Source organism: Aethalodelphis obliquidens, unplaced genomic scaffold, assembly GCF_003676395.1.
Source record: "Aethalodelphis obliquidens isolate GAN/ISIS:26980383/991018 unplaced genomic scaffold, ASM367639v1 scaffold68, whole genome shotgun sequence".
In the NCBI taxonomy this organism is placed as follows: domain Eukaryota; kingdom Metazoa; phylum Chordata; class Mammalia; order Artiodactyla; family Delphinidae; genus Aethalodelphis; species Aethalodelphis obliquidens.
In genome coordinates this window covers 6,232,388-6,246,765 of record NW_020838012.1, presented here as the reverse complement: position 1 = coordinate 6,246,765, position 14,378 = coordinate 6,232,388, and positions in this window count along the sequence as shown.

Sequence of the window (14,378 nt, the reverse complement as noted above, 5' to 3'; positions counted from 1 at the left end):
TATATATATATATATATATATATATAAAATTTGGTCTGTGAGCCAAACTAGGATCCCATTTTGTATTTTGTTTGCATATCTTTAGTATCCTTTGATTATGTGGTGTCATTCATCACTGCTTTCCTTTCATGACCTTCACACTTCTGAAATGTTTAGGCCAGTTATTTTGTAGAATGTCCATTAGTTAGTGTTTATGTGATGTGCTCTCATGATTAGATTAAGGCTATTCATTTTTAACAAGAAATTATGATGTGCCTTTCTCAATGCATCATATCAGAGACAGAAAGTGTAGATATATCTTATTATTTTTAATATTAACTTTGCTAATTGCATTACTAATGTGTTATCTACTGTGATCTTCCACTGTAAATTTAGCATTTTCTCTTTATATTTAGTTTCCAAAATTCCTTATTGTTGTGTGGCCATTAATATTACCCTGAACATTTTTCCCACTTTCCTTATTTATATATTTCTTTGACAGTTTAATTAGGATTTTTAAACAAAGAGAGGTAAATGTGGACTCAAATAGCCCTCAATTGTAATGAATTGAATACCTACCATGAAGCAGGCATAAAAGTAGGTGAGACATACAGGATCTCAAAATCTATAGTGGTTATAGCTTCTAGAGAAATATAGTGAGTGCAGTGAAGAGTTATGATTAGGATAGTCAAATCTCAGTACTACTATGAGAAAACTATTTTATATATTAAGATATATAGATAGATAGATAGATATATTCTATATATCATTTCACATATAGAAGATATTCAAATATTTACTGTGATACTTATCTTCTCTTAAACAATATCTATCAAAAAATTTATTATTTCAAAAACTTTTACTTAGTGCCTCAGAATACAATGGTAAGTCAGGAAGACATTGATTTCTGTTCAAAATTCAAATCAGGCAAGGTAAGGAAACTGGAAAATAAAGGATGATAAATCCCATGGAAATATACAAAGCAATATAATATTTTTAAATTGCTACATATTATTGCACACTGCCATGGATTACTAGCTAGAAGGAAAAAAAAAAACTGAAGTAAATAAGCTTCCAGCTTTTGCTTAAACCCTGAGAACCGAATGTGTTCCAATGCAATTGCATTCTAGTTTTCAAGAAAGTATATGAGAGTGTGTGTGTGTGTGTGTGTGTGAGAGAGAGAGAGAGAGAGAGAGAGAGAGAGAGAGAGAGAGAGAGATCATTTGTATGTTCTGGGCATCCTTCCATGCCAAAGAAGCTGCAAAAGTCTATGAACACTTTCCCTCCAAAAACTAATAACTATTCTCCTAAATTTGATATTAGTATTACAATAAAAAGTAAAATAACCCTATGAAGTTTTTCTTTGTTATTTTTTAACGTCATGTGCTTGTTGTGTTACAAATTACCAGTACTTAGTAGCTTAAAACAATGACCAATTATTATGTCACAGTCCTATGGTGACAGAAATGTAGATAAGCCTTAGCTTGGTTCTTTGCTTAGTGTCTCAGAAGGCTGAAATTAAGGTGTCTGCTGGGAATGCGTTCTCATTTGAGGCTCAGGGCTCTCTCCCAAACTCACATGTTTGTTGGAAGAATACGTTATCTTGCAGCTGTGGAACTCATGGAGACTACATCTTCAAAGACAGAAGTAAATCATGTGTCTTTCCAAAATCACCTGATTAGGTGAGACACACCTAGGATAATATCTCTTTTTTATTAACTCCAAGTCAACTGTTTAGTAACCTAATCTCAAAGGCAATATTTTAACATATTCATAGGCTTGCCCACAGTCAAGGGGAAGTAAGTATACACAACATATAAATAGGAATCTTTTGGGCCACCTTAGAATTCTACCTACCACACATTACGTGATGTTTTAATTTTACTCACAAGTAAGGATAAAAATATTGCTTGCTTTCAGTATTTGAGCAGGTGCTAAAATAATCCAAAGTGTTAGCAATTTATTTATAAAATGGATGATTGCAAATAAGAATACTCCTGGTGTTATTAGTAAACTTTTATATAAATGGATACTTGTAGAATAGCAGATAAATAAGACACTAGAATTTGAATACTAATATTATATGAGAGGAGGAGTCATGCAAATGAGTATAAAATCTCCTTTCATCTTCTCAGTTCCTTTGAATGACATGGTTGACTAAGTCCTGTCATTCTACAGCAAAACTTCAGTTTGCTTTCCCAAACTGAAGTTTGCAGCCATAATGTATTTGCAGGAAATGTTAAAAGAAAAGCTTATGATCTTTACTATGCCTCTCAATCCATTAGAGAAGATCACAAGTTTGACAGGCATCTTCTACACGTACTAATCATTTTAATACTGAGCTGAATTCAGAAAAAAAATATTATTCTTCCAATGTCAACAAAATTGGTCAATAGCAAGTTAACTAACTGTTAATTTTTTGTTAGAATGAGTTTACGTGTGTGTGTGTGTCTATTTTAAATGTACATATTAGTCTCGATTTTTTTTTTTTACCTCCAATTTCTTGCTTAATTTTTAGTCCTTTGGCTGCCTTTCACATTTCTAACATTTTCACTCAGCTGCACAATGCCTTTGCAATTATTATTTTATTATGCCTGTTGTAAAAATCCATTTGGAGAGTAGGTCAAATCCAAATAGTGAAACCTGCAATGCTAATTTTTGTAGATGCTGTGAGTGTAATTTTTAAAAAATAAGTGGAGTCTAGATTTTAAACTTGGCGTCACTCTGCTTGAATGATATTTGCTCCTAGAGGTCTAGACCAATTTTTACTTTTTTTTTTCAAATCTTCATTACACAGATCTTGGTAAAGGGTAGAACTTTGTAAAAGAAAGCTGGTGAAGAGGAGATGAGCAAAATAAAAATGAACAAACTCCTGTCACTTCATCTCTCATATTAATGGTGTTTATGCAACAAACTCCACCTCTACTTAACAGTTAATTTTATATTCAAATTAATTTAAATAACCATATTAAGTTTGAAAATTAATATTTGCAAATACGACCTGTAAAGGAAAATGTAGTACTTATAAGACCAAATATAAATTAAAAAAACACATAATAACTTAAATAATCAAAATAGGCAAGGAAAAAAAGCTTTAGGTAAAAGAGACCAAAGAAGAATTTGATGATTCAAGGACAGAGAAATGTTAGTGAAAATGCTGATAGTGAAAACTGTACTGATACTGACATCAGGTCACTTTAATCAGCATGCTTTCCAGCCAATATCTGGAAATGTAAAATCCCCAGAAGTTATTGATGAAAATTATCCCTGGTGTAATATAGAATTGAGTTAATTTTAATAGGCTATATAAATATCTAAAATCCCATAAGTATTTTCTTAAGTTTTGTGTTTGGAGAAATAGGGGTAAAATATATAATGTAGTGTTTTCAACTTTTTTTTGAGGAGTATCATTATGTGCTATAGCGTATTTTCCTAACTTAGAAGAAAATTACACAATTACTTCTGCTGTCTCATAATAATCATGGGATAACTGGTCCATCAGCTGAGTCCTTTACATAGGGAAGACAGAAATTCATTACTTTAAAAAATTAGTTGCAATGAATAAGCCAGCAAGGTACAAGACCTTTATTGAATAGATTTTAACAAGATTTTTGAAAATGCAAAATGAAGATGTGATAATATAATGTGTTTCAGGAAATGCTATTAAATAAAATTTAGGTTTTCAGATGTCCTATATTACAGACCAATTACTTTTCACATTGATTTTTATCTTTTAATTTCTAGCTCTTCTCTGTGAATGTTCTTTAACATCTCATAAATGAAAAAAATAAAAACTCTTATTCTAGCAAACACTGTGGTCTCTATTGGAATCAAAGAAAGAAATTCCATTGCACATTATAAACATAAACAAATATAGTCCCTCTTTTTCTAAAATAGAATTCACTTAAAAAAATAAAGGCCAGATGACTCAAAGAAAAAATAATATCCCACCTAATAGGTGTGCTTTTCATTCTGACATTGTTTGTCATTTTGAGTAACACTAGAATGAGAGGAAATTATATTTTAAGGTCACTCTTTGAAAAATGCTAACCATAATTATTTAATTTCAGGACATCTTCTCTTTTTGGAAAGTGCATAGCACATTTAATTAGATTAAACCATCTTTTTTTCCTTAACTATAACTACTGGAATGCAACAGAAATCATAGCAATTTAGATATCACCATCAACCCCTTAAAAGATTTAATGCATTTCTTTGCATTTCATTTAGCCAATATGGTAAACTACATTTGCATTTTTCTTTAGGCTTCTTTTCAGATGATTTATGTTTTTAATATTTCTGACAGAATAATAAAATAATATCATACACATTTATAAACATATAAAATGGAAGTCACTTTGAACGATTCTTAACATCTGGTAAAACCTCTCTGGTTGAATCTCCTTGACCTGAATTACATTAAAGATTTTCTCTAAATTAGCATACAAGATTATATTTTCTCATTCATATAAATACACCCATCTTAACTAAAATAATAATCAGACTGGAGAAGGTTTTCCTGTTTAATTTTACAGTCTAGAAGAGAAAGTTAAATGACAAACAATGAAAAGCAAAACATAGCAAGAAAGCACACATACAATTTCCTGTCATTTCATATACTATGTAGCTAGATGACAAAGATGCTGCTTGAAGACCCAAATATAAAGTTGTTTTCAGGAATTCCTCTAGTCTTGCCATTTGCCACTAACTTTTTTTTTTTAACATCTTTACTGTAGTATAATTGCTTTACAATGGTGCATTAGTTTCTGCATTATAACAAAGTGAATCAGCTGTACATATATCCCCATATCTTCTCCCTCTTGTGTCTACCTCCCTCCCTTCATATCCCACCCCTCTAGGTGTTCAGAAAACACTGAGCTGATCTCCCTGTGCTATGCAGCTGCTTCCCACTAGCTATTTTACATTTGGTAGTATATTTAAGTACATGCCACTCTCTCATTTCGTCCCATCTTACCATTCTCCCTACCCGTGTGCTCAAGTCCATTCTCTACGCCTGCATCTTTATTCCTGTCCTGCTCCTAGGTTCTTCAGAACCATTTCTGTTTTTTTTTTTTTTTTTTTTTTTTTCTTATATATGTTTTGGCATTTGGTTTTTTTTTTTCTCCTTCTGACTTACTTCACTCTGTATGACAGCCTCTATGTCCATCCATGTCACTACAAATAACTCAATTTCATTTCTTTTTATGGCTAAGTAATATTCCATTGTATATATGTGCCACATCTTGTTTATCCATTCTTCTGTCAATGGACACTTAGCTTGCTTCCAAGTCCTGGCTGTTGTAAATAGAGCTGCAATGAACATTGTGGTTCATGACTCTTTTTGAATTATGGTTTTCTCAGTGTATATGCCCAGTAGTGGGTTTGCTGGGTCATACGGTAGTTCTATTTTTAGTTTTTTAAGGAAACTCCATACTGTTCTCCATAGTGGCTGTGTCAATTTACATTCCCACCAACAGTGCAAGAGGGTTCCTTTTTCTCCATACCCTATCCAGCATTTATTGTTTGTATATAATTTGTTGATGGCCATTCTGACTGGTTTGAGGTGATTCCTCATTGTAGTTTTGATTTCCATTTCACTAATGGTTAGTGATGTTGAGAATTCTTTCATGTGTTTGTTGGCTATCTGTATGTCTTCTTTGGAGAAATGTCTATTTAGGTGTTCTGCCCATTTTCGGATTGGGTTGTTTGTGTTTTTTGGTATTGAGCTGCATGTGCTGCTTGTAAATTTTGGAGATTAATCCTTTGTAAGTTGCTTCATTTACAAATATTTTCTACCATACAGAGGGTTGTCTTTTCGTCTTGTTTCTGGTTTACTTTGCTTTGCAAAAGATTTTTTCATTAGGTCCCATTTGTCTGTTTTTATTTCCATTTCTCTAGGAGGCAGGTCAAAAAGGATCTTGTTGTGATTTATGTTATAGAGTGTTCTGTCTATATTTTCCTCTAAGTGTTTTATACTGTCTGGCTTGTATTTAGGTCTGTAATCCATTTTGTGTTTATTTCTGTGTATTGTGTTAGGGAGTGTTCTAATTTCATTCTTTTACATGTAGCTGTCAGGTTATACCAGCACCACTTTTTGAAGAGGCGGTCTTTTCTCCATTGTATATTCTTATCTCCTTTATCAAAGATAAGGTGACCATATGTTCATGGGTTTATCTCTGGGCTTTCTATCCTGTTCCATTGGTCTATATTTCTGTTTTTGTGCCAGTACCATACAGTCTTGATTACTGTAGCTTTGTAGTATAGTCTGAAGTCAGGGAACCTGATTCCTCCAGCTCTGTTTCCCTTTCTCAAGATTGCTTTGGCTATTCAGGGTCTTTTGTTTTTCCACACAAATTGTGAAATATTTTGTTCTAGTTCTGTGAAAAATTCCATTGATAGTTAGCTAGGGATTGCATTGAATCTGTAGATTGCTTTGGGTAGTAGAGTTATTTTCACAATGTTGATTCTTCCAATCCAAGAACATGGTATATCTCTCCATCTGTTTGTTTCATCTTTCATTTCTTTCATTAGTATCTTATAGTTTTCTGCATACAGGTCCTTTGTCTCCTGAGGTAGGTTTATTCCTACGTATTTTATTCTTTTTGTTGTAGTGGTAACTGGGAGTGTTTCCTTAATTACTCTTTCAGATTTTACATCATTAGTGTATAGGAAGGCAAGAGATTTCTGTGCATTAATTTGGTATCCTGCTACTTTACCAAATTCATTGATTACTTCTAGTAGTTTTCTGATAGCATCTCTAGGATTCTCTATGTATAATATCATGTCATCTGCAAACAGTGACAACTTAATTCTTCTTTTCCAATTTAGATTCCTTTTATTATTTTTTTTCTTGTCTGATTGCTGTGGCTTAAATTTCCAACACTATGTTGAATAATAGTGGTGAGAGTGGGCAATATTGTCTTGTTCCTGATCTTAGTGGAAATAGCTTCACTTCTTCACCCTTGAGAACAATGTTGGCTGTGGGTTTGTCATATATGGCCTTTATTTTTTAAATTTATTTATTTATTTATTTATTTGCTGTACACGGGCCTCTCACTGTTGTGGCCTCTCCCACTAAGGAGCACAGGCTCCGAAGCACAGGCCCAGCAGCCATGGCCCACGGGCCCAGCCGCTCCGCGGCACGTGGGATCCTTCTGGACCGGGGTACAAACCCATGTCCCCTGCATTGGCAGGTGGACTCCCAACCACTGTGCCACCAGGGAAGCCCTATATGGCCTTTATTATATTGAGGTAAGTTCCCTCTATGTCTACTTTCTGGAGGATTTATAAATGACTATTGAAGTGTGTCAAAAGGTTTTTTCTGCATCTTTTGAGATGATCATATGGTTTTTATCGTTCAGTTTTGTAATATGGTGTATCACATTGATTGATTTGAGTATATTACAGAATCCTTGCATTCTTGGGATAAACCCTACTTGATCATGGTGTATGATCCTTTTAATGTGCTCTTGGATTCTGTTTGCTAGTATTTTGTTAAAGATTTTTTCACCTATATTCATCAGTGATATTGGTCTGTAGTTCTCTTTCCTTATGTCATCTTTGCCTAGTTTGGGTATTAGAGTGATGGTGGCTTCATAGAATGAGTTTGGGAGTGTTCCTGCCTCCACTATATTTTGGAAGAGTTTGAACAGGATAAGTGTTAGCTCTTCTCTAAATGTTAGATAGAATCCTCCTGTGAAGCCATCTAGTTCCGGGCTTTTGTTTGTTGGAAGATTTTTAATCACAGTCTCAATTTCAGTACTTGTGATTGGTCTGTTTATATTTTCTATTTCTTCCTGGTTCAGTCTTGGAAGGTTGTTGTTTTCTAAGAATGTGTCCATTTGTACCAAGTTGTCCATTTTATTGGCATATAGTTGCTTTTAGCAATCTCTCATGATCCTTTGTATTTCTGCAGTGTCAGTTGTTACTTCTCCTTTTTCATTTCTAATTCTATTGATTTGAGTCTTCTCCCTTGTTTTCTTGATGAGTCTGGCTAATGGTTTATCAATTTTGTTTATCTCCTCAAAGAACCAACTTTTAGTTTTATTGATCTTTGCTATCCTTTCCTTCATTTCTTTTTCATTTATTTCTGATATGGTCTTTATGATTTCTTTCCTTCTGCTAACTTTGGGTTTTTTTTGTTGTTGTTGTTGTTCTTCTTTCTCTAATTGCTTTAGGTGTAAGGTTAGGTTGTTTATTTGAGATGTTTCTTGTTTCTTGAAGTAGGATTGTATTGCTCTAAACTTCCCTCTTAGAACTGCTTTTGCTGTATCCCATAGGTTTTTGGTCATTGTGTTTTCACTGTCACTTTTTTCTAGATATTTTTTGATTTCCTCTTTGATTTCTTCAGTGATCTGTTGGTTATTAAGTCGTGTATTATTTAGCCTTCATGTGTTTAGATTTTTTACAGATTTTTTCCTGTATTTGATATCTAGTCTCATAGTGTTTTGGTCACAAAAGTTACTTGATACAATTTCTATTTTCTTAAATTCATCTAAGCTAGATTAGTGACCCAAGATATGATCTATCCTGGAGAATGTGCCATAAGCACTTGAGAAGAATGTGTATTCTGTTGTTTTTGGATGGAAAGTCCTATAAATATTAATTAAGTCCATCTTTTTTTTTTTTTTTTTTTTTGAGGTACACAGACCTCTCACTGTTGTAGCCTCTCCTGTTGTGGAGCACAGGCTCCAGATGTGCGTCTCAGTGGCCATGGCTCACGGGCTCAACCGCTCCATGACATGTGGGATCTTCCCAGACCAGGGTACGAACCTGTGTCCCCTGCATCGGCAGGCAGACTCTCAACCACTGCACCACCAGGGAAGCCCCAAGTCCATCGTTTTTATTGTGTCATTTAAAGCTTATATTCCCTTATTTATTTTTATTTTGGATGATCTGCCCATTGGTGAAAGTGAGGTGTTAAAGTCCACTACTATTCTTGTGTTACTGTCAAGTTCCCCTATTATGGCTGTTAGCATTTGCCTTATGTATTGAGGTGCTCCTATGTTGGATGCATAAATATTTACAATTTTTATATCTTCTTCTTGGATTGATCCTTTGATCATTCTGTAGTGTACTTCTTTGTCTCTTGTGATACTCTTTATTTTAAAGTCTATTTTGACTAATATGAGAGTTGCTACTCCAGCTTTCTTTTGATTTCCTTTTGCATGGAATATCTTTTTCCATCCCCTCACTTTCAGTGTGTATGTGTCCCTAGGTCTGAATTGGGTCTCTTGTAGACAGTATATGTATGGGTCTTGTTTGTGTGTGCATTCAGCCAGTCTATGTCTTTTGTTTGGAGCACTGAATCCATTTACATTTAAGGTAGTTATTGATATATGTGTTCCTATTACCAGTTTCTTAGCTGTTTTGGGTTTGTTATTGCAGGTCTTTTCTTTCTCTTGTGTTTCCTGGCTAGAGAAGTTCCTTTAGCATTTGTTGTAAAGCTGGTTGGTGGTGCTGAATTCTCTTAGCTTTTGCTTGTCTGTAAAGTTTTTAAGTTCTCCATCAAATCTGAATAAGATCCTTGCTGGGTAGAGTAATTTTGGTTGTAGGTTTTCACCTTTCCTCACTTTAAAAATATCCTGCCACTCCCTTCTGGCTTGTAGAGTTTCTGTTAAAAGATCAGCTGTTAACCATATGGAGATTTCCTTATATATTATTTGTTGCTTTTCCCTTGACAGTTTTAATTTTTTCTTTGTATTTAATTATTGGTAGTTTGATTATATGATAATCAATTTGATTATTTGATAGCATGTGGCTTGGCATGTTTCTCCTTGGATTTGTCCTGTATGGGACTCTCTGAACTTCCTGGACTTGACTAACTCTTTCTTTTCCCGTGTTAGGGAAGTTTTCAACTATAATCTCTTCAAATATTTTCTCAGTACATTTATTTTTCTCTTCCTCTGGGACTACTATAATTTGAATATTGGTGCATTTAATGTTGTCCCAGAGGTCTCTGAGACTGTCCTCAATTCTTTTCATTATTTTTTCTTTATTCAGCTCTGAGGTATTTTTTTCACTATTTCATCATCCAGGTGACTTATCTATTCTTCTGCCTCACTTATTCTGCTACTGATTCTGTCTAGAGAATTTTTAATTTCATTTATTGTATTGTTCATCATTGTTTCTTTGATCTTTAGCTCTTGTAGGTCCTTGTTAAACATTTCTTGTATTTTCTCCATTCTATTCCCAAGATTTCAGATTATCTTTACTATCATTACTCTGAATTGTTTTTCAGGTAAACTGCCTATTTCCTCTTCACTTGTTTGGTCTTGTGGGTTTTTACCTTGCTCCCTCATCTGCTGTGTGTTTCTCTAACTTCTCATTTTGCTTACCTTACTGTGTTTGTTGTCTTCTTTTCACAGGCTGAAGATTCATAGTTCCCATTGTTTTTGGTGTCTTCCCCCAGTGTCTACAGTTGGTTCAGTGGGCTGTGTAGGCTTCCTGGTGGAGGGGACTGGTGCCTGTGTTCTGGAGGATGAGGCTAGATCTTGTCTTTCTGGTGGGCTGGAGCACATCTGGTGGTGTGTTTTGGGGTTTCTGTTACCTTATTATGATTTTAGACAGCCTCTCTGCTAACGAGTGGGGCTGTGTTCCTGTCTTGCTAGTTGTTTGTCATATTGTGTCCACCAGTGTAGCTTGCTGGTCATTGAGTGGAGCTGGGTCTTAGCATTGAGATGGAGATCTCCGGGAGAGCAGTCGCTCTTTAATATTACATGGAGCTGGGAGGACTCTAATGGACCAAAGTCCTGAACTGGGCTCTCCCACCTCAGAGGCACAGCCCTGACACCCAGTCAGAGCACTGAGATCCTGTCAGCCACACGGCTCAGAATAAAAGTGAGAAAAAAAGAAAGAAAGAAAAACTAAAATAAAATTGTTTTTAAAATAAAAAAATAATTATTAAATATAAGAAAGTAAAAAGTAAAAAAAAAAGGAAAGAATAGAGCAACCAAACCAAAAAAGAAATCTACCAATGATAACAAGCACTAAATCCATACTAAAAAAAAAAAAAAGAAAAAGAAAAGCAGATAGACAGAACTCTAGGATAAATGGTAAAATAAAGCTATTCAGACAAAATCACACAAAGAAGCATACACATACACATCCACAAAATGAGCGAAAGGAAATAAATGTATATATCATTGCTCCCAAAATCCACCGCCTCAGTTTTGGGATGATTCGTTGTTTATCAGGTTTTCCACAGATGCAGAGTACATCAAGTTGATTGTGGAGGTTTAATCTGCTACTACTGAGGTTGCTGGGAGTGATTTCCCTTTCTCTTCTTTGTTCACACAGCTGCTGGGGTTCAGCTTTGGATTTGGCCCTGCCTCTGTGTTTAGGTCACCTGAGGGTGTCTGCTCTTCACTCAGACAGGATGGGGTTAAAGTAGCATATAATTAGGAGGTTCTGGCTCATTCAGTCCGTGGTGGAGGGAGGGGTACGGAATGCAGTGCGAACCTGCGGTGGCAGAGGCCAGTTTGACATTGCAACAGTTTGAGGCATGCTGCATGTTCCCCCCGGGGAAGTTGTCCCTGGATCATGGGGCCCTGGCAGTGGCGGGCTGCAAAGACTCCCAGGAGGGGAGGTATGGATAGTGACCTGTGCTTGTACACAGGCTTCATGGTGACTGCAGCTGCAGCCTTAACATTTCATGCCTGTCTCTGATGTCTGTGCTGATAGCCGCAGCTTGCGTCCATCTCTGGAGCTTGTTTAGGTGGTGCTCTGAATCCCTTCTCCTTGGCACCCCGAAACAATGCTCTCTTGCCTCTTAGGCAGGACCAGTATTTTTCCCGGACTCCCTCCCAGCTAGCTGGTGCACTAGCCCCCTTCATGCTGTGTTCACACGGCCAACCTGAGTCCTTTCCCTGGGATCTGACCTCTGAAGCCAGAGGATCAACTCCCAGCCCCCACCCTTCCCAGACGGCGGGGGAGCAGAGAAGCCTGTCAGGCTTGTGAGTGCTGGTCAACACTGATTCTCTGTGTGGGAATCTCTCCACTTTGCCTTCTGCACCCCTGTTGCCTTGTTCTCCTCTGTGGCTCCAAATCTTCCCCCCTCAGCCACCCGCAGTCTCTGCCCACGAAGGGGCTTCCTAGCATGTGGAAACCTTTCCTCCTTCACAGCTCCCTCCCACTGGTGCAGGTCCCATCCCTATTCTTTTGTCTCTGTTTTATCTTTTTTATTTTACCCTACTCAGGTACGTGGGGAGTTTCTTGCCTTTTGGGAAGTCTGAGGTCTTCTGCCAGTGTTCAATAGGTGTTCTGTAGAAATTCTTCCACATATAGATGTATTTCTGATGTATTTGTAGAGAGGAAGGCAATCTCCAGGTCTCACTCCTCCACCATCTTGAAGGTCTCCCTTGCTACTAATTTTTAACTTAAGTACTCATTAATTCATTAAATTAAAAGTGTACTATATAGTTTTTTGACTAGAGTACTTGTACCCTGGAGGTTACCTGAAGAATCTCCAATGGATTTGGGGGTTCCAATAATTAAGTAATCAGTGCCCAAATAATTAACTTTTGTGTAAACTCTTCCTATAATTGATCTGCCTGAATGTGTGCCTTTTAGGCATTCTTCAAATTGCTCTTTTCCATATCTCGTTTCCTTCCTCCTACTTTACTTTAAAAAAGAAAGGTATGACCCTCACTAAACCTGAACCTTGGTACCATACATTGCCTCAAAGTGTAAAACCTCTTTGGGCACCAAAGAGACAATTTTAAATGATTGTTCTGGGGAACCCGCCTTAAGGGTAAAGGCCCCAGAATACATTACAATTGACACTGCATAGTGGAAAGTGACAGCCTGACTGCCTGTCATTTTGTCATGCCTTCATATGAATATCTTTAAAATGGAGATATTAACAGTACTTATTTCAGAAGGCTGATATAAGAATTAAGAATTTGAATAATGTTAAAAGTGCTTAAAACAATGCCTAGCTTATAATAAATTCTATATAAGTATTTACTAAAATCATATATGCACCATAAGAACTCCAAAAGTCTTTGACTTCCTCAATCTTGCCTACATTCCTGAGTCTATGTTTCTGAGCAGAAGGAAGCACGAGTACTAGAAATAAGAGGTTAGAGGAATCATTTAACCATCTCAGCTCTTCCATTTTCTATTTACAAGGAATATAAGCTCTTGAGCTAAAGTCCCAGGGCAACAAAGATAACATCAAATGCTTTATTAAAATACTCCCCACCCCCACACACACCCATTTAGTTTTAAATATTATTTTGTGAATTATCAGAACACATCTGTAGGATATAGCATTTTATGGAAAGGAAATCCTTCTTTAACCTCCAAACAGTAGAGATGAAAGAAGCCAATGCCTTAAATTAAGACTTGAGTATTTTCTAGGACTATCAGATATCTAAAAATTCACTGGATGCAAAAATGGATAAAGTTCCCATTATTTCTTTCAGACTCAGTTTGAAGATAAAATATAGATATATACAGACATAGAGTTTGATATAGACGAGTTTAGAACCAATTTTGCCACAATCTTTCAAGAAATATTTATTCAAAATTGTATCAATCCACATCAAATTTCATCCTTTAAAATCTTTTGATGTTTTACCACCTATTGACAATAAACAAATGACATTATATACTAAAATATACTGATATGTTTTACAGTACATAATTAATTAAAGTTTTTTAAACATCTGTATTGTAATATAATTGCTTTACAATGGTGTGTTAGTTTCTGCTTTATAACAAAGTGAATCAGCTATACATATACATATACATATACATATATCCCCATATCACCTCCCTCTTGCATCTCCCTCCCACCCTCCTGATCTCACTCCTCTAGTTGGTCACAAAGCATTGAGCTGATCTACCTGTGCTATGCAGCTGCTTCCCACTAACTATCTATTTTATGTTTTATAGTATATATAAGTCCATGGCCACTCTCTCACTTCATCCCAGCTTACCCTTCCCCCTCCCCATGTCCTCACATCCATTCTTTATGTCTGCATCTTTATTCCTGTCCTGCCCCTGGTTCTTCATAACATTTTTTTTGATTCCAGATATGTGTTAGCATATGGTATGTGCTTTTCTCTTTCTGACTTACTTCACTATGTATGACAGACTCTAGGTCCATCCACCTCATTACAAATAACTCAATTTCATTTCTTTTTATGGCTGAGTAATATTCCATTGTATATGTGTGCCACATCTTGTTTATCCATTCATCTGTCGATGGACACTTAGGTTGCTTCTATGTCCTGGCCATTGTAAACAGAGCTGCAAGGAACATTGTGGTACATGACTCTTTTAGAATTATGGTTTTCTCATGGTATGTGCCCAGTAGTGGGATTGCTAGGTCGTATGGTAGTTCTAGTTTTTAAAGGAACCTCCATACTGTTCTCCATAGTGGCTGTATCAAT